Genomic DNA, 22037 nt, shown 5'->3' on the forward strand with positions numbered 1-22037 from the left:
TTCCCCCAATAACCCATTGGAGTGAATTCACAAAAGTGGTGATACAGAGACAAAATAAAAGTGGAGCTAAAAATGTTGGATTTCTCACTAAATTCACAAACCTCTACCTCCACTTTTGTGAATTTGTTTTTTTAACAGACAGTTTTCAGATTTGGTCTTTCACACAACATTTTTTCTGAATTTCTCTTTTGCTCTTACTGAACCTGTCAGTCAGCCATCAAATTGGAAATTCTGGGGGAGGGAGTTTATTTTAACTAGGAAAATTATACATAATTTTTTTCAGGATAACCTTGGCTTTCTAAATCTGCCTACATGTTTTTGTAATTCCACTTCTGTAACAAGATACAAGGGTCTAAATACAAGAAATGCCATTTTGCATAATATAGGAATTTGTATTTTATAAGGTTAGGTCAAGTGTGTAAGTGTGCTAAAACTAAAAAAAAATGGCTGGGAGGCTTTACTTTTCTTTTAGTTTAAATATTTACTCAAATTGCTAATATTGCCTTATTCATTAGGCTAAAACAAGTAAAATAATGCAAGTGTGAGTTAAAAACTTTTTACATATAAAATTGTATAAAATACACTTTTTTGTTTTGTTAACGAGGCTTTTACACGTATAGAGTTACACAGAAACTTGTGCCCTGGCTATGACATGCTAATGCCTATTAATATGACAATAATTCCCAAATGGGGCAGCTACAGGAGGTATGAAATGAAAATTGGTGAGCCAAAGTAGAGCAGATAAGTTTAGAACTGATCCGACAGAAGAGTTTTACTGAGCTTTACTCCATTTTTAAAATGTCAGGAGAAAATGTTGTTTAAAATGTCGTTTGAAAGACAAATTCATTAAAGTGTCTGTAAACTATCTTTCTTTCACTAAGAAATGAAAAGTGGCGGTTGAGTTGGAATTTAGGCGGATTTCTGTTTGTGAATATGGAGAAAGTATTTTACTCCAGTTTACCACCACTTTTACTCCAAAAATGAGCTCTCTCAACTTTTGTGAATTACCCCCCCCCCCCGTTGTCTTTTTCTGTCTCTTCTTGTGACTCTCATTGACTTTTTCTACTTTTTATCCTTAACATTCTAGTAAGCTTTTGCATTCTTCCCCCCCCCAATCAATTGAGGCACCTTATGGCTGACCACATTTCTTTGCAGATGGCCTAATGATGCATAGCATTCACATCTCCTGGAGGAGCACAATATAGTATGCCAATTAAGAAAATGCAACATGCTTGTTTCTTCAGGTGCTCTTTATGGCACTTCTACAGGAACTGTCTCTACCAAGTTTTCTCAATGTGCGGCCATCACCGTGAGTGTGAAAGTGTGCATGATGACACTTGTCAGCTGCATCCATAGTGAAGAGTTTTAACTCATAAAATATTAACACCAACTTCTGACATAAGAATGCACCATTTACAAGAATATAATTTACAGTTTGGCCGATAGAAAAATGTAGATTACATATTATATGTTGCAAGCAGTCCCTGGGCTTATGCGATGACACATAATGTAACAGCCGCCCCAAGCAAGTTCTGTGAATAGGCAAAAAAAAAATCAAGAGCAACTGGGGCATGTTTGAGCACCCAGACACAAAAAATCTGTATAATAAAAGTCCTTTATAAATTAAACATGAAATTCAATTTCTATTTTTTATTAAAGCATTCATAGCTGTTATAAGCTCCTCTAAAAATCTTAGCTGTCAATCAAATATTGTCTGCCACTCCTCTATGCCTTAGGCATAAAGGCGGAGCAGAAAATTACTTTCACTTTCCATTCAGCACTTCCTGCTCTCCACACATCCCCCCCATTCGCTTTACCATTTAATTGTGTAGCCAGGACATGGGGATGGACATCAGGTCCCCCATTCTGGTGCAGAAACAAGATTCTGAGATGATGCAAGGCTTGCCTTAATAACCGTGTCCAAAAAATTTAAATAATTTATACTGTGTAATTAAAGTTAATTTTGCTTGACTAATGTGAAAAATAGGATTTTAAATATTTTTTGGGGGGACGGGTCCCCTTTAAGCTCAAGTTCTCTTTTCAGCCAATGTGTGATATGATTCCCACGACAGAGTTGGAGGGTTACAAATTAAACAAGGTTTTTGTAGACCTGATATCTCCCACAGATTTTTTCTGTGGGAGATACAAATGACAGTATCTGTGTTTGATTAGAATGTGAATATTGTCCCATGAGATAAGGCTCTGAAACATTAGGAGGATCTGAGATAGTAGACCATTAAAAGAAAACTGTATGGTCTGTTACTTACTCCATGCAAAAAAATAACATTTTAGTTTGCTTTATTATCAATGTCAGAATTGAGGATATATTGTAGCTCTTAGGAATGACTAATGCTGATCCTAAGATAGCAATCCTTCCAAAACAAATAGTTACAAAGTACACAAATAAAACAGAGTTGGCAAAATATAAAAGATCAGGTCTGGTTATTTCTGGGTAAATCCTAACACTAACATTTTCATGATTTATCCAGCATCTCAGCGAGAAAAATAATGTAATACGATGGTATTTTTGCCATTGGCGACTGTTTGATACATCTGGCTAGTGAAAGGCCTGTGAGTGATTATAAACAATGCACCACTACGTGGATAGTACTACATTTAATCATCCTGGTGAGAGCAGCACAAGGCACCAGCAAAAGCTTTCAGCTCTTCTTTAGCAAAGTTCACGATGAAGTGATATTTTATTGAAAGAAGTGTGCTACAGAAAGCAGGACATAATATATACATTCTGAAAGCACCCCACCTCGTAACACACATGAACTCACACCAACACTAATAGTGGCTACTATTGCAGTGCTGAATTAATACTGCGCATAGCAGCAAATATATTTACTTAAAGAGGAAGGATATTTAGAAAGTAAAGTATTTTAAGACTGGGAGGTCAGAAAAAAGACTAGCCTTTCTTGCATTAGACATTCCTCAAAGGAACAGTTCAGTGTAAAAATAAAAATTGGATAAATATATAGGCTGTGCAAAATAAAAAATGTTTCTAATATAGTTAGTTAGGCAAAAATTTAATCTATAAAGGCTGGAGTGACTGGATGTCTAATAAAATAGCCAGAATGCAACTTCCTGCTTTTCAGCTCTCTAAGGGTAAGGCCACACTAAGCGATAGCGCGGCGATTTGACTCGCCGCGACTATTCGCCGCGACTTTTAATCCTCAATCCTTAATCCTCAATCGCTGCGTAAAAACACACGCGGCGATCTTTTTTCTATTGTCGCTCGAAATCGCCTAGCGAGGCGATTTCGAGCGACAATAGAAAAAAGATCGCCGCGTGTGTTTTTACGCAGCGATTCCCCATAGACGCCAGCGCCAAAGTTTCGCCAGCGACTGAGGATTAAAAGTCGCGGCGAATAGTCGCGGCGAGTCAAATCGCCGCGCTATCGCTTAGTGTGGCCTTACCCTAACTCTGAGTTAGTCAGCGACTTGAAGGGGGCCACGTGGGACACAACTGTTCAGTGAGTTTGCAATTGATCCTCAGCATTCATCTGAGATTCAAAAGCAAACAGTTGTGGCCCATATGGCCCCCTTCAAGTCACTGATTGGTTACTGCTTGGTCACCAGGGTAACGAGTCAGTGGAAACCAAGAGAGCTGAAAAGCAGGAAGTAGTGTTATGTTCTGTTATGTTACACATCCAGTCACTCCAGTCTTTATACATTAAATTTTTGCCTAACTATATTCACCTCCTCCCTTTCCTCCCCAGCAGCCTAACAACAGAACAATGGGAAGGTAACCAGATAGCAGCTTCCTAACACCACTCCACAAATATGGAGGTACATTTACTCATAAACACCATTGGTAACCACTGCAGCAACTTAAAAATATCACGGTAATCGAATTTGTCTATTTTTTCCGTTTAGAGATGTACATGAAGCACAGAGGCTCCATGTCACCTCAAGCTGGACAGGAATGGGTACTCAAGTTTCCCTCTACATGCCTATACCCTACTTTATTTCCATTCTGCTCTGAGCAGTTTGCTGTTCACTTTTATGTAGGGAATATCTCTGATACCAGATGGTCAGCCTAAGGACTGACAAACTGTATTATTCAATAGTCAGCTCATGTGGCCTACTATGCATTCTTAGTTACAGTAAAAAAATAAACGTAGGTCAAATACCTAGAGTATGTCAGTATCCCAGAGCTGGTTTCCAAAAGAGTCCACCAAGTTAGGCACCAACCTGTTCAAAGCCACAAAGTACATTGTGCAAATTACAGGAGTTTTCAGCATTATCAATGTAAGGTAAACATTTTATTTCATTTCATTAAGAAAAGTGGGAGACTTGCCACCTACTATGGTTACTAGGAAGTCAGCTGGGGGGGTGGGGGTAAAACCGGCAGACTACAAAATATTCCTGTATAGTTGGCATGTCTGTATGTGGATGATTAATGAGATTTTCTATTGCTACGCACCAGTAAACAATGAGGACTATTAGGTGAAGTAGGGTGACTTAAAATGACAATTTCTGATACAGTTGTAGTTACTTCTTGTGCTTCAATAGGAAATACTTTCTGGTATTTACAAGACTATGCTTATTTTGTTTATGGCAAAAAAAATCAGGCCACTTAACCCAATGCAAGGCCTCATATCAATGGTCATTCCGAAAACAACCAGGGTGTAACATTTAACCCTCATGGTTTTAAGAAATTTAATGTATAGATCCAAAAACACCTCGCTGGAGTAAAAGCTTTTACCTGATCGCTGGCTCTTTTTAGCCTTGGTATGTTATCAATCACTATGGTTCGCATGACAGATGAATGATAAAAAGTGGTAACTGTGTGAGAAATATATTCCTTTAAAACAGCAGTTATGCAAAACAATACTTGATACTTTTTCCATAGCGAAAAAGGAAAAAGTTAAAGAGGTTTGCATCCGATAACATGTGCAGTCCTGAAAAAGATGCCTGCCAAAATACAGATGCCTGCAGTGAATCAGCAGAGTAAAGTAGGCAAGTCCAAAGTGCCAATTGTGGCCCGTTTTCAAATTTACACCGGCCCTCAACCTCCGTCATGAAATTAATAATAATGAGGCCCCCCAGCACAGTGCAATCAGGAATCCCATAGCAGTAACATTTGGGCACATTAGTGAAATAATCTGCTACTTAGCAATAGACAGTACTGGCACGTAGAGACACGCTGTTTTCGCATACTTCTTTAGGGCTGAAGGTGTCAATAGACATACCGATGTGCCAGTACAGTAAACTAAAGAAGTACGGCATCACTACGTTCCAGTACGTGTCTATTGCTAACACCTTCAGCACAAAGGCAGCAGTATAGACCAAGTGGCAGATCATTTCACTAATGTGCCCAAATATTACTTTCTTATCACGCCTACTTCAGATGATGTCACATCCGGTTTACAATGACAGCACTTCCTGATTCATGATGGTCAGCGGGTCGCGGATAAGTTACTTGCGGGTCGGGTAGTGGGTCCAAGCGGGTAAGAATGCGGGTCCGGGTTGCAGGTCAAGCACGGGTTCCAAAAAAATGGACCCACGCAGAACTCTATCCTGTGGGCTACCAGTCCTCATAGGGGATACCGAATCAGAGCTCATAAGTTTTGCATGCTTGTGTTAACCGGTTTTCACTGGTAAAAAAGGTTTGGGATCCCTGGACTAGGTGCAACTTGAGTAGGTCTTTATAATTCTGCAAAAAACTGGAGCAAGCTACATCAATAAAGCTAGAAATTTTGAATGATTTGCACTTCATTGCCTCCTCCAAATCCTACAAGTGAAGGTTTGTTTCAAAAACAGCTATAAATGAACCTGAATGGAGTTTTCTATTCAAATGAATGGTCATTTTGGCCAATAGGTGCAAGTTGAGGAACTATGAGTTTCTTATACAAATGAATGAAAATCGGCCATCTTACATCAGCAAATTAAATTTTGAAACTGCTGCTCCTCTTCACTTCTTGCCTGGCCAAATGATCAAAACAATGCAAAGGTGGCCATCCCATATTTAGGACCTCATATACAGTAGTATCCACAGGCCTATAACTCAAACATGATATAGGATCGGCCTGTGTATGCCTACCATGCAAATTTTTTTATTACCAAATAAAATTTTTGCCTCATCAGTCCAAAGCACTTTGTTCCAAAATGACTGTGGCTTGTCTAAATGAGCTTTTGCATAGAACAAGCGACTCTGTTTGTGGCATGAGTGCAGAAAGGGCTTCTTTCTCATCACCCTGCCATACAGATGTTCTTTGTGCAAATTGTGCTGAATTGTAGAACAATGTACAGATACACCATCTGTTCCAAGATGTTCTTGCAGGTCTTTGGAGATGATCTTTGGGTTGTCTGTAATCATTCATACAATCCTCCGCATATGCTGCTCCTGTATTTTTCTTGGCCAACCAGACTTGGGTTTTACAGCAACTGTGTCTGTGGCCTTCCATTTCTTGATTCCATTCCTTACAGTTGAAACAGACAGTTTAAACCGCTCACATTTTTTGTAGCATTTCCCTAATACTGAACAATCTTTGTTTTCAGATCTTTTGAGAAGTGCTTTGAGGATCCCATGCTGTCACTCTTCAAAATTTTTGTACAGCCAGTTTTCCCATTTGATTTAATTTCATACAACTGAATACTGCTTCACTAAAAATGAAGCCCGTAATCAAAACCACAAGCCGTGTCCTTGCGCAGTCCTGCCTACATAGGTCCTTTTGTTCAGCATTGTGTTTCAACCTTACGGTAGAGATCCAAAGACAATGAACAGATCAGTTACTACATAGTGCTGTGTGGTAGAAATGCATAGAAAGCATAGACTTGGAAGGCCCTTATAACCTGAATAAATCACAAACATTACCTATATGTTTACGAATACGAGAGCATTTTAACATTCATTTTCCTTCAAAGGAACCCGATTACACATATTTATTCAAAACACCATGTTCAATCTTTTCCGTAATCTGGCTGAAATAATTGGAGTTCCAAGATTCTGCATAAAAAGATATGCATGCTGAACAAGACTAGGCACCCAGCAGCATAATTAGCTGTCATGACTAACTATAGAGAATTTCTGATGGAAACGGATGTATTATTTGCATCATCATCAACCAGAAGTGGCATAAACTGCACAGATTGCACAGGCTAGAATTATTTTTAGGAACAGCCTCCTATTAAAGAAAAAAACAAGTTCTAAAGGCAAGATCCATAGCAAAATATCTAAAAGGGAAGCATATGAGTAAAAGCTTATCATAGACTTGCACACATTATTTTCCCTATTGCAATGCCAATATCCTTTCTATCCACACAAGAGAATCCATGCCACAGGCAGTAATGGACAAATCAGAGGGTTGAATTCAGTATAATTACAGAGAAAATACCATTTTCTCCCAAAACAGCATATTTTGCCCATATCACTTAGTTTTCAGCGACAGAGTAATGTTTCATGGACACTGGACATTAAAGACGTTTAATGCAGAAGGACTCTAATATGCTTTACTTGAGATTAAAGTAGACATATGTAGAAAAACAGGAATGCAACAGTGCATTTTACACTATTAAATATAGAAGGAATTTGCTTTAAAAAGTTTCCTCGTGAGGCAATTACATCATAAAAATCATGACAGAATAACTTTGTCTACTGCCACACAGGGAGGCTTCTGAGCATATAAGAGCAGGCTGAGGAACAGCGCCTCGGTTACCATTCACTCTCTGGTGTGTCTGCACCCAGAGACACTGTGTCTACATTGCCGGTATACTACATAGAGACTACATTGCCAGTAAATTTGTAATACCAGCCCTGGCCTTGGCAGGTGTTTTACCTGCCTGGTGGAAACCCTATCTACAGCCCAAATGACCAGGACAAAAGCGGAGGTTCCGCTTCCTCAACTACGGATTAGTGATGTGAGAAAATTTTTCACCAAGTTGCGCAGCAAAAATGACGCCCATAGACTGAGAGAAAAAAATCTGTCGCACATAAAAAATCATTTTGACGCCCATAGACTTCAATGCATTTTGGTGAATTTTCGCCATTTCATGAATTTTTGGCAAAGCAAAACAAGTCAGTTTCGCCCATTACTACTACCACCGATGAATCATTGACTGGCACATATGGTTACATTTTCAAAACTGTGTGATTGATTCGGGATTGTCAGGCCCCATGCATACCCTGAAAATTGTCAAAAATAAACACATGTATGGAAAGCTTATGGAAAGTGTGCGTGGCCCTATCAAATTCCCTCTTGGGTGATGGTCTCAGTCCATACATATACCAATGGATAGCTATGTTTGACATTTTGCACTAACATGGGTAAGTCCAAAAGGATGTGAGGATCTCCAAAAATAAAGAGACAAATATAAACCTTATGTCCTAATAAATTTTTCTACTTTTTATATTTGTCTCTTTATTTTTGGAGATCCTCACATCCTTTTGGACATAGTGTTTTTGGTTTTTGCACCTTGGGACGGAGGTGAACTGTGTTTTCTCCCTTATTATTTTTCCTATTATATTTTTGTATCTGTATTCATTTAATACGTATTTGTTGAGCGGTACCATAGACATTTTTTGTTATGTGGCAGTAGCACAAACCAAAGTATTTTCATTTCTTACATGGGTATGGTCACACATGGAACAATGAATGCGCAAGTCTCAAATTATTCAGGGATAACCCAGCTAATTGCATGGGGCCAATGAAAGAGCTGCTGCATTCAAAAGCAATCGCCTTGAAAGCTAAAAATGCACTGTATTGCAGGGCCCACTATTTTAATGAAGCCCATTGATGACATAACTTTCTGGTGTGAGAAAGCAAGTCCCTCTCTCACAGATAAGAAGAAATATGCACATAATTAGGGTTAAACTAATAATTAACTTTATATAAAGAATAGCGGTTAATGTATATAATAACATGTATTTCTAATGCAGAATGTTACAGTCTGTTGTATATGAGCGGTCTTCATTGGCATTCCACTTTGTAGAGAAGAGACTTGGCTGTTCACTTACTGGTTTGTTTTTTGTGCTTATAATTGTATTAGCCCATCTACCCTATTCAAGATATTAGCAAAATAACAAACACTATGGGTTACAAGAAGTGTGAATTACAGTAGAAGAAAGATACTCAATGATGGATTTTGATTTTTAAACTTTTGAAAAAAAAGTTTTATTTTCAAAGAAGAGATAATTGAAGCAGTGAAATGCAATAAATTACCTTAAAAGTGTTTGAAAAGGAGTGGCCTTTCTGGCTGACCTCTGAGCAAATTCCCAGAGACTAATAACAAAGAAACAGCTGGGTAAGAAGAAAAGAAAATATTACCTGGGGGAGAAATAGGTTTTCCATGAACCAGCTCTGTATGTACTTTAAGCTGGCTATAGACGCAAAGATCCAATCATACGAATCCTCGATTGTACGATTTTCGGACCGTGTGTGGAGAGTCCCGACATTTTTCGTCCCATGGAGATCGCTCGTTTGGTCAATTGGCCAAGTTAAAAGATTTGTCGGCTGCCGATAATATCTCTGCATGTATTGATAATCGTATAATTTTCAGTGGGAGACTGTCACTAGCTTTTGTCGGACATAACTTTCGTACGATTGCTGTAGGGGCAGAACATCACTGATCTGTTCTTTTACTACTTTATTTGATCTGAAAGGTTAGTGGCAGGTCTGGAGATGGGGAAGTCCAATCGTTCGAGGATTCGAACAATCAGATCCTTGCATCTATGGCCAGCTTTACTGTGGAATGTCATAGAACAGTCCAAACTGTACTAGAAGGCACTACAGAACTTACTAAAAAAGTAGAAAAAAAAAGAAGAAAAAAAGTAATCTAGTATACCAAAATACTTAAAATCACCCTCCCTCCAATTTTCCCTGTCTCTCAAGCAACATAAATACACAGCAGCCCAAAAGCCAAAGGTCACCCATGTGCCAATGCCCTTAGGATGCTTGCTGAAGTCTCGAGTGGACCAGCAACCAGTTTCATTATTAAACTGGATTTTTATAATGGTTTACCCTCTCCTATTCATCTTTCAGACGGTTATTTAAACAGTTGCCCATTTCCAACAGGTAGTGGTACCCTAGCAAACCAAACCATATTACAGCTAAAATACCTTGAAACATAAAAGAAAATTAAAAAGCTCAAAGAGTCACATAGAAGAAAAAATAGACAAATAGTCAAAGAATGTTATTTGCTCCATCATGCCTATTTCAGTCCACTGGTTGAGGACACACAAACAGATCAATTCTATAATAGATCTGAATGAGAAATTTTAAAATGTCTAATTAATTCAATCAAAGGCTAGTCAGTGCATGTATGCCCATGTCCACAATCTGCTCATTACGTACAATATAGTTGAATAATAAATTTCGTAAAATTACTCAAAATACATATATGCACATATCGGGAGACTGAGGATCTAATTTTGCTATTGGGGTTAACAGGCCACATGGTTAAATGACTGGATAAGAGAAATCTTTCAGTGGAAATCTGGCAAAATGTAATACAACCCTTAATAATGATGTGGAGGGGATTATGGGTATAGAGGGATTAGAATAGTTTACCTCACTTGTTTTTTTATTTTAAAAGGCTTTAGAATTCAAATATGGAGAATGAAGGAGGATTAGGGGTATGAAGGGGATTTGAGTGTACTGTATTATTATATGAATTGAATTATTAATTTTAGCATGTTTAATATTAAAAGAAAATGGGAGGGGGGATTGGAACTAGCAAAAATAGGGGATCCTACCTAACAGGTAAATGTACTGAATTCTAGACAATTGATCTGTTAAAAAAAATGGGTCATGTGTTTGACCCGTTTCCCCACCCTATAAAAGGAACCCGGAAGTCGGGCTCGGGCTGTTTCAGTCTGGCAGCTCAGTAATTCAGGAGCAGATTCTGAACTGTTACAAATTGCTACATTTAGTTGATACATTTATCAGCAGTACTTGGTGAATATTAGTAACTATTGTATCGATTCTAACAGCTGCCTTTAATGAAACTCCGGGATTCTGCTCTACAGGGCCAACAATAAGAAATGTATCAATTTAAGAGTTGGCACCTCCCCCTAACAGAGCTGCTTTAGAAGATGAAAAAATTAAACTTTACACTTCAATAAAAAAAAAACAGTCACAAATAGAAAATAGAAAGTAATTGGAAAAAGTCTTTATTTCTGGTGAACTAAAACCAACTGAACTGAAAAAAAAGTCTTTGGTGAATAACACCTTTAATGATAAACTAGCAACAAATATTAAAGGTTTAGTTCACCTTTAAGTTACCTTTTGGTATGCTATACACCATTTACATCACTGCCTGGTTGCTAGGGACATCTGCTGAACAGAAAGCTAAATAATTAAAAAAAAAAACACTCACACAAACCAAAACATAAAGACCAATTGCAAACTTTCGCAAAATATCAATGTCTACATAATACTAAAAGTTAATTTACAGGTGAACAACCTCTTTCATTTTATATTATTTATGCATTTGCCTTAAAACAGGGGTTATAAATGCTATGAGAGGTGTGAGTAAAAGCCAAGCAAAGAGATGCATGTAAATGTTCTGCACAAACTGGGCAAGTGAGCAAAATAGTATCGAACAAAGATCAATATTTCAGTGATCAGTTCTGATCGTCTATCTGGTCTGTCACATCCTCACAAGTCTGCAACTGAAAGGGCTGAAGTAAGATCCCAGGAGGCACTGGGGAGGGCATTAATAATCAAAACATTATTTCTTCCTTTGGAGTGAATTGCAATGTCTAGTCACACAAAATGTAAAATATAGTGCAAATACATATACTTCTTAAACAAAACATTAGTGCAAATCCGTTTAGTTTGCAATCTGCTGATGGAGCAAACATAAGCAAAGTCTACCCTAATCCAACAAACCAGTAAAAGCTGACAGCTGATTGGTTGATAAGGGACACACTGCCTCCAAACGCAATAGCGTTCTAGTTATATAGAAACATTTCTCATTTCTCCAAAGTGGTTGCAAGCTATAATGGAGATCATTTAGCTCACGTGTGCACATACAAACAGCAATTTTCCAGTAATAAAAGGACCAACTAAAAGCAACTTTATTGCCATGAGTGTTTTGGCTTACGTATATAAATAGTGCCACATTTTCTGAGAGAAAGCAAAATTAAGAGCCTAGGCTCTCTCGAATACACATGCACCAAAGCCAAAAAATTATTTACAACAATATTATCCTTGATGGCATGTTTAAAAATGAACACATACAATGCAAATCTGGGACCTTGTGTACAGAAAAAGGTAAGCATCGATGCTATTATCCAATTAGGGGATGTAAATGGTAATATGCGATATTACACAAACATGGTAATATGCACTATAACGCAACCATGATCACACCAAGGCAAAGCACACGCTGCAGGATCTAAAATGCTTTTGTATTCAAGACCAGTGCTCTAGCCGACAAGCCTCAACCCCCCCCCCCCACCTCCATTATACATCAGCTTTTATTTCATCCACAAACCAAACAGATCCACATACACAAGCCAGAATATTTTGAGTGTAACAAAGCAGGTAAAATGCAAAGAAGCTTACAAAGGAGTTCAATCAAGACTGAGCAAAATAAAACTGCAGTATATGAAGCCTGGGAGTGTACAATGGGATGAAATTTGATTTAACCTACAAGGGACATTCATAAAAGATTCATTAGAAGTGGGAGTGAGCACATTGTCTCCCATAGAAATATGGGTGTTCCATTTACTGATACTGTGCAGGCAAAACACAGCATCAGTGCGTTAACTGATCCAAGTCAGTACTCTCTATCCCTTTTCCAGCCTAAAGGTGCTCCATTGACCAAAGGCAGGGAATCCGTCATTTGGACACAGAATGTGAACATGTCATTTATTGAATGTAAACATGTAATTTAATGCCTCCGGCTTCTAGCCGAGTAGTCAGGCATTATGGGTTGGCGCTTTATAAATAGATAATAGCTTAAATAGTACAATGAGTGCTGAAATGAGAATGCTGTTTCAAGCAAACACAATGAGAAGGCCGAAAAACAGGAAACATTACAATGAATAAAAGGGGAAATAACTTGCTAAGCAGTGACACTTGCAGATTGTACAATGACCAAAGTGTGTTCTATGCTAAAGAAATGCCTGTGCCATCCATGTGAATACACACACACTACACATATTACATATACATACATAAAGTCAAAAGCAAATTATAAAGTCAATTTAAAATACATTGTAATAGTTTATAAAGAAGAATAAAAGCCTCGCTAAAACCACAGACTCCTGCATAGGCCACCCCTATCCCAAACAGCACCACTGGAGTCCCACAAAACTCTCTTTGCCATACCTATTCATGCAGGCACCATAGGGCACCACTTCCATGCCCAGGAGACCAGGTCTGGGTCAGTTTCAACTGTGCATACTCCTGGTTCTAGCAGTAATTGACAGAAAATGTTTAATGCATCAAATCATTCCTTGCTCTAAGGAACCTACCGTCTAAGCCAGTTAATTTATCAGTATTAATTTGCACTATGGGAGGAAACCGATCTACAAAAACCCAGCAAGACACAGTAGTACCCTGGATAGATATTTTTAGGATTCCATATCTTCATACTTTTTGTCTTGTATCCTGTTCGTTTCAGGGAGGCTGAAAAAGCTGACCAACTGCACTTGTGTCATTTAGCACCTATGTCAGAGAATACAACTCAGAAGGCCTCATTTACTTTATTTATTATCTAATGGCTGTGAGTGCTAGATCCCTAGTGCAAATTTAAACACCATATGACCCATCCACAAAGGCTATGCACCCATGGGATTTGCTGTTACAAGGAAGGCCAGGTGCTACTCTGATTGCAGGGCTGCTGATCACATAACACAAATATTTGAACTCCCAAAATGAAGTTCTTAACCAGTGGGAAAAATATACAAAGTGTATAAAATAGATTGTTTCGTGCTAGCATTCTTCTCCAAGTCAGAATCGAAAAGTATATTAAAAAAACAAAACAGTACAATCATTTCAGAATATAAAATTCAACGCTGTGTTAAAGTTTTGGTTTATCTTTATGTAGACTTTTACTATGTTAGAATGATTAAATCTAAGCAAGTTTTCAATTGGCCTTCATTTTTTTTTCTTTTCTAGCTTTTGAATTATTTAACTTCTTCTTCTGACTCTTTCCACCTTTCAAATGGGGGTCAATGACCCCATCTAAAAACAACTTTTCTGTAAGGCTACAAATGAAAGTATTGTTACTTTGTATTACTCATCTTTCTATTCAGCCCCTCTCCTACTAATACTCCAGTCTCTTAGTCAAATCAATGTATGGTTACTAGGGTAATTTGGCCCTTAGCAACCAGATTGCAGAAAATGCAAACTGCTAAATAAAAAGTTAAATAACTCAAATGTGCATTTAATAGATGAAAATCATTTGCGAATTGTCTCAGACTAATACTCTCTGCATCATATTAAAAGTTAATTTAAAGGTGAACAACCAGACAATGGCTGAAGGGCACTTGTTGGTTAAATATATTATCGCCAACGAAAGAAAGGTGTGGGCATTCCAGTTGGGGGTAAAAGTATTTTCTTTTTTATTATTTTTAATCGCCCCCTCCAGTGCTAGGCCACCAGCACTGGAGGGGGCGACCTGTGAAAGCAGCCATGTTGGGTCACACGCATGCGTATAAAGAGCAAATGCCGCAACATGCTCATTATGTGAACGGACGCGACGTCAGAAGCACATTTTCTCATGCGATCTGACTGACGTGGCCAGGAAACTCCAGTGCTGGTGTGCTAGTGGGGGCAATTTTTAAAATAAACTACAGTTACGCCCAACGGAGTGCATGCTCTATTAGCTCACACCTTTGGTTGGGCATAATATATTTAGCCAACAGGTCCCCTTTAACGCTCTTTCAATTCAAGCCCTCCTAAAGCTGGCCATAGACACAAAACAAAGGTTTGTATGATTTTCGGACCGTGTGTGTTTTTTCGGACCATGTGTCCCGACATTTTTCGTACCATGGCAATAGGTCATTTAGTCGATCAGACATGTTAAAATATTTCTGTCGGCTAATGATAATTTCCCTGCATGTATTGCCCGACAATATCAATGGGTGACTGTCACTACTATTTGTCGGCACATAACAAGATTCCAGGAATACTTCAGATATCAAATGTTTTAACTCCAAATCTCATCCCATTGGCAAAGGGGAGTATACTTGGTATTACCGTAAAGGTGTTGTGTGGAAGGGGTTAAGAGCATGTACTGTGCCAGACAGTAATATCAGACACAGATATTTTGATGAAAAAAACAAACTTCCCAGCCAAGTCTATACTGCAACCAATATACAGGCTTAATTGTCCCTATAACTCAGTACAATGGTGCATTCTGTTTCACAACGGCTTCCCTGTACTTTTATGAATAAAAAGCATGGAGCAATAACAGACACTGTAAGCAATATAAAAGCTATTTAACGATAAAGAAAAAATAACTCATTGCAGCACAAGATCTCCCAGTCAAAACAACTGGTTATTTGTAAGGATAAGAACAGTCTAGAAATGAATAAAGCTCAATGTCTCAATGTTTGATCTGTAACCTAGGGAGAAGAAACATGTCAACAAATAGCTGATATAAACACACATACAAGAACAAATTATATAAAATGTAATTGACTTTGTTTTAATGCATTTGTTTACCACACAGGGCAATTTGTAGCCTGAAGGAAATCTGCGCTATTCACGGGAACCAAATTGCCAGAAACCCTTTTCAAGGAAACTTTTGCTTGGTTACCTGACCGATGATGTCTTAAAACCACAGCAATCTTCATTGTTCTAGGTGCTAAGGTATTTGTCACCCGCAGACAGCACAGATTTCCAGTGGGCACCAAATCACCCTGGATGCCATCACCCATGTTCCCTTTTCAAGCAACAGCAGGGCAATTCTGTGGAAAAAAAACATTCTACAATGCTGTACTATAAATGTGTGTATAAAATGAACAAAAAGATTACATACAAAAATGCAAGAGATAAAGAGGGCCCTGCTCAAAAGAGATTACAATCTAAAGGATCAACCATTTACAAATAACTTACAACCATTGATAATGTGTAACTTTGTTTTATCAAATCACAAATCAGTTTTTTTCAAAAAAGCTGAACTCCAGAAGTCTGATCGCCAACCTTCTTTAAAGGGATACTGTCATGGAAAACTTGTTTTTTTCAAAACACATGAGTTAATAGTGCTGCTCCAGCAGAATTCTGCACTGAAATCCATTTCTCAAAAGAGCAAACAGATTTTTTTATATTCAATTTTGAAATCTGACACGGGGCTAGACATTTTTTTCAATTTCCCAATTCCCCAAAAAACTTTTTCGCATGACAGTATCCCTTTAAAGGGCACTATAGGTGAAAAACTGTCCCTACCATCAGGTTATTAACCAGCAAGAGATCTGCCATCAACTAGATTTGCGATTTACTATAAAAAAAATATATATTTTATAAAGGTAAACCGACCCTTCAAATGGCCAAATAACCAGGAAAACAAATGCTAGTATCAACCAATGACCCCATACCCTTAACTGGTCAGTGGTAATGACACAGGAGGAAGATTCCCAGATCAGCAGGTGGCAAAATATTGACAACTGCCCTTCTACTGGTATACTCACAGGTAAGGACATTTATCTTGAGAAACTTGCCAATAAGTAGACCAAAGCAATAAATGCCGGACCCATGAGTGCACCAGCATCATTCAGGTTATTTGTACTCATTTTAATGTTGGGGCCATTCCCAGTGTATTGCCAGTGGCCCACTGAGACGGAAATTATATGGGCAGCAAAAAACTGTGAATCACCCAATGTGACATGTGTATCTCCCAATGTGACGTGTATCCAAAACAGTATTTGATTCAAAAAGCCATAACCCCGAAATTCACACATCAAAATATAATGAAATACAACTTGCTTATATACATAAAGCCCTTTTCCAGTAACTCTTGTTAGACTACATTTGCCACCATTGCCAATTTTCCTCTGGCTGCCGGTGAATGCTTTGAATTGTTGTATACTCCTGCTATAGACATAGAAACAAAATAGTTTTCAGTAAAAAAACACATAATTTATACAAGCCACATTACTACACACTTGTACAGCGATGATCTCATCACAGAGGAACACCGCACTCTTAGTCATGATAGGAAATGAGAACATAAATGTGTCATTCAAGCAAGTCAGCAGAATGTGCAGATGGAACTTCTCAGGTACAAAGCAAATTACTGGCATGACTATACATTCCAAGGGATGCCCTCACGTCTGCTACAGCTCTCATAATTTCATTCCCCTTTCTAACGTGATGAAGGGTTGTGTTTTTTCAGCCTCAAATGCTACATAAATTCTAGGCCTCCAGCTGTAGTAAACTAAAATTCTCCCCATCTGGCTGGGGATATTGGAAGTTATTGATAACGGAACAAAATGCATTATCCTGATAGTGACACCCTAGACTGTTCATTAATGCAAGCTGTAGCTTCCCATTCATTATACAGAGAATGCTCTTTTCACCAGGCATAGGCAGCCATTGACACTCACACAGCTGTAACATGTGTGAGCAGGGATGTATAGTTCTGTAATTGTAAAAAGCACTGCACATTGTCCATTATACACAGTACACAGATACATTGAATTAGGTGCGTTCAAAATAAATATGTGTGCGAGAGTCAATATAAGGGCAGAGACACACGGGAAGATTTGGGGAGATTCAGACGCCCGGCGACTAAACGCCTCTTCTTCAGACAACTAATCTCCCCGTAAAGCCATCCTTTCCTGCCGGCTAGAACCTAAATTGCCGGCGGGATGGCATTGGGGCGATTTGTTTTCCGAAGTCAGGCAACTTCGGGCGACTTCGGAAAACAAATCGCTCCAAATGCCATCCCGCTACGGTTTAGATTCTAGTTGGCGGGAAGGTTTTTCGGGAAGATTAGTTGCCTGAAGAAGAGGTGATTAGTTGGCAGGTAGGGTTTCCAGCTGGCCGGTATTTTACAGGCCTGCCTGGTAAAAATGATGGTTGATCCCAATGTTATTAATAGGGAAAATAGATAAATATATAGGAAGGCGGTATTTTTTTTCGGAAAAGGTGGTGACTAAATCTCCCCGAATCTTTCCGTGTCTCTGCCCTAAAGCAGCACAGGTAAAGTGTTTTTTTTTTGTCTAAGGTCTAGGAAGCAACATTTAATATCCTTATAATACACAAAAGCAGGGGCGCGCCGCCAATGAGGCGAGCTGAGCCGCTCGCCTCAGGCGGCAGCGCCTGAAAGGATTCCAGGGGCGGCAAAAAGCCGCTCCTGCACCTTTAAGAGCCGAATTTCCGGTATTTGAACCGGAAATTCGGCTGTACTATTGCGAGAGAGCGCAATTGCGCTCTCCGCAATAGTGTTTCTGCCTCCCCTCCCGACGCGTAAGTTGGTGAGGGGGGGCGGCATTGCAGGAGCCGCCTCAGGCGGCTCCTTAATCAGAATCGCCGCTGCACAAAAGCCATGAATATCTTGTAAATTATATCCTTATAAACGGTGAGTACTGATGTCATCAGTTATAAACGGTGAGTTCTGATGTCATTTCTGTCACATGACTCACTGAAATGTGTGTATTATAATAAATAAAGTACCCCCAGTTGTAAAATATGAGGATATTAGAAGTTACCTCGGAGTTCCATGACCTGTATAAAAACACTCGGCCTTCGGCCTCGTGTTTTTATATGGTCATGAAACTCCTCGGTAACTTATAATATCCTTATATTTTACAAGAGGGGGTACTTTATTCACTATATATTGTATAGTGGGGTGGGGCTTCATATTTATTTAAGTCATGTGGCACAAGTGACATCACTAAGCACCATATATCAATATAAATACAGGGAGTTTGGCATATCCCTATGGACAACATGTAAAACAGAGAAGGGATAAATTGGATGTGAAATTCAGCCATTTGTTAGAGCAAGTCTGCCATTACCTTGGTTTGTCTATATGCAACCAGCTCCCCCCCCCCCATTCATATACACACACACACACACACATACATACATACACACACAGTGGAAGAGCCCAACAGCAGCAGGTAACACACGTGCAAGGACAATGCTGAACCCAGCGAGACACCAGCAAGCACTATTCTAAACATACAGGGGAGGGAGTATGAGATATTGTTGTCCGCACAAATGATCACATGCAGGATCAGCACATCCAGCCACCACTGCAGTGACGGACACGTTAGTATATCCACCACCCCCAATACATGAGCCTCAGCCACCCTGTACAGTCCGTGACCAAAATGTCCACCGCCCTTATTTCCGTTAGTCCTCCCTACCCAGCAATATTCCCTAGAAGCATTTCAACAAGAACATCAATATTTACATGAGGAGCAGCAGCAGCGACCACGGTGGCTCCGGCTATACCATCCACACTTCCTGTTGCATCCCCTCCCCTCTACTCGCCGTCCTCCACTCTCCGGACCACGCCCACTAGGGATTCAGGGATAAGGGGGCGTACCCCTAAAAGGAGGAGAGAGAGCTGGAGAGAAGAATGCCATTGGCTGCTGTCTTTCCACATGTTCATTCCCCCCTTCTCCCCCTTGCTTTTCCACCGCAGCGCCTTCGATTACTTGGCGACCGCAGACTTGGAAACAATGAAAGTGATGCGGGCGGCGGGGTATTTGGGGGAATAGAGGGGCGTGTCGCTCGGACTTTAGGTATCTCCAACCTGCGGCTCAGCTACAAACGTCATCAACGCTTTGATTCTATTCTTACAGACTGTAGCAAACACTGTTGGAACTATTCTCTGATTGGTTGCCATTGACAACTGAACTATGTCACTATGTCAATGTTTGGTGCAAATTTTAGAAAAGCAAGTTCCCTTGAGTTTTGCTCATTGTATTCTAGATTTTCCATCATTCCAGGAGCAAACCATTGCAGTAGGGGTGTGTGGGAAGGGAACATTTATGGGGAAGTGTGTAAGGATGCCATTACCTTGCCTACTTCTTGCCATATACCCAAAGTAGCTGAAATTTACCACCTTACCCTAAGAAACCATGAACAGAGATAAAATCCACATGTTAAAAGTCTAGTGGATGCTAGAAGTTGTAATTACAAAAACACCCTTTAATAAGATGTCAGTGGTACTATTATAACATTAACCCACAGTTGCAGACTAATCCTGGAAAAGATTCATGTGTGTGGCACAATTGTGTGTCCTCTGCTCGGGAAATAGCTCTGGTCTATTTCAACCAAAGTTTGGACCCCAAAGGAAGGCATTTGAACATGAGGATTTGAAAAGGTTTGCCTTAGGGCTGTGGCACACAAATAGGGTTGCTACCTTCTCTGGAAGAAAATACCAGCCTTCCTATATTTTTCTTTAATTCCCTATTAATAACATTGACATCATATTTACCTGCCAGACTAGCAAAAAAACAGATAGGTGGCAACTCAACACTCAGGTCATTCAGTGCATGAAAAGCACGGTTTTCGGCTGCCATGAGTGGGTCTGGTAGATGTGCCACTTTGCTAGTGCTAGTGCTGTACTTTGCTGGAATTTCGACAAAGCAGGGGCGTAACTATAGAGGAAGCAGACCCTGCGGCTGCAGGGGGGCCCAGGAGGTATAGGGGCCCCATGAGGCCATAATTCATATACAATTTCAATAAATATTGGAGAAACAAGTCAACCTCTAAACATTTTGAGGGCCTGAAAAATAATTTGCTGTGGGGCCCAGTAATATCTAGTTACGCCACTGCGACAAAGTTACCAGGAGGGTAAACCACAGGCTGCTGCCACCTAAGGCAAGGTTGTTATATTGTCTCCTGGCAGGAACGCACCTGTTTTAAAAACACGTAGATCATGGGATCATTGAATCAAAAAAGGCTTGCTTCAGCATATTTAAAAAGGTATACAACATACGGTAAGCTAGCACCAAGCTAGCAACAGCTACCTCGAAATAGAGTCCTGGAAAGATCCGATTTTTGAAACCCAAACTGGACCCTGCCCCGCAACCTGCCATATTTTTCAAAGAAAGTGCTGTTCCTGCAAACTGGAAGTGGCATCACCAAAAAATAGGGTGAAGCAGAAGAAAATTAAAATTGTGGGAAGAAGTAAAACTTGCTATAGATAAGATCTGTAAACCAGCCCACAGACCTGTCCACCCATATCAGAAAGTCCTACCAGCACCCTGCAGGTTACCTGCTTTTTGCAGGTGCCCGACCTACTGCAGGATTCTACAGGTCCCGATTTGCAGCAAGGCCACAAAGGCCTGGGCCTAGGGGCAGGTCCGGACTGGGATTCCCAATAGGCCCTGGCATTCCAAGTACACAGAGGCCCAAGATACCCCCAACCAGCCCAATAAATAATGCATGTCTATGGCATCTTATAGCAGCCCCTCTGGCATTTGCCAGAACCCACAGATTGCCAGTCCAGGCCTGCCTAGGGGGCATAAATGAAGAGACAGCATGTCCCCCAGGCACATGAGTAATTTTCTTACTTCCTGTGGGTGGGCAGGAGCTAGGAAGCAATGGAGGAGACCAGCCTCCAGGCACCCTCAGATGAAATCTGGCCCTGGCATTCTACCTCCCAATTTGCTCAGTTACAGAAAATGGCATGCAGAAAGAGAGAACTTGCCTACAGCTGCAGGTAAACAAGCAAGTTGGCGCACAAACCCTAGTTCCCTGTTCAACAAGAATTCAATCAGCACTTGTACCTTCCAATTTACTTCAGTCTGGTGCCACAGTTTCCACCTCCAACTTGTTTGGCAAATTTTACATCACACATAGCACCATTCACGGATATATTTTCTTTAAAACGCCTTTAGTGAGACATGGACTCAGACCGCCATCGGTCTTTTATCAAGCCAGTGGCATGAAAACTTGACAGCCGCATTATAAGTGTGAGAAACTCTTATCGGTAAATGAGCCCAAGTGTTTTGTGTGGAATGATCCCAGCATAGATGTATATTCAACTCCCTGTACCAGAGCACACTGTTTGCTGCCAGCTGGGGACAGATGTTAAAATCTTATTCCTAGAATAATCCAATCAGTTGTAATATCCAAAAAGTATATATTACACATATCCTGGGGAATGGCA

The 22037-nt window shown here is 39.8% G+C and overlaps 1 protein-coding gene across 4 annotated transcripts in view; it reads right to left on the reverse strand.

Moving 5' to 3' along the window:
• sestd1.S (SEC14 and spectrin domain containing 1 S homeolog) overlaps positions 1-19473 on the reverse strand; it is an 84049-nt gene extending 64576 nt beyond the window's left edge. The window contains exons 1-2 of one of the 4 annotated variants that reach the window (XM_018237451.2): positions 19326-19424; positions 4139-4199 (exon numbers count right to left, since the gene is read on the reverse strand). The gene's annotated coding sequence lies outside the window, so the exon portion shown is untranslated. 4 annotated transcript variants of the gene reach the window in all.
• Between the last annotated feature and the right edge of the window lie 2564 nt (positions 19474-22037).

The sequence above is a fragment of the Xenopus laevis genome, chromosome 9_10S, assembly GCF_017654675.1.
Source record: "Xenopus laevis strain J_2021 chromosome 9_10S, Xenopus_laevis_v10.1, whole genome shotgun sequence".
NCBI lineage: Eukaryota > Metazoa > Chordata > Amphibia > Anura > Pipidae > Xenopus > Xenopus laevis.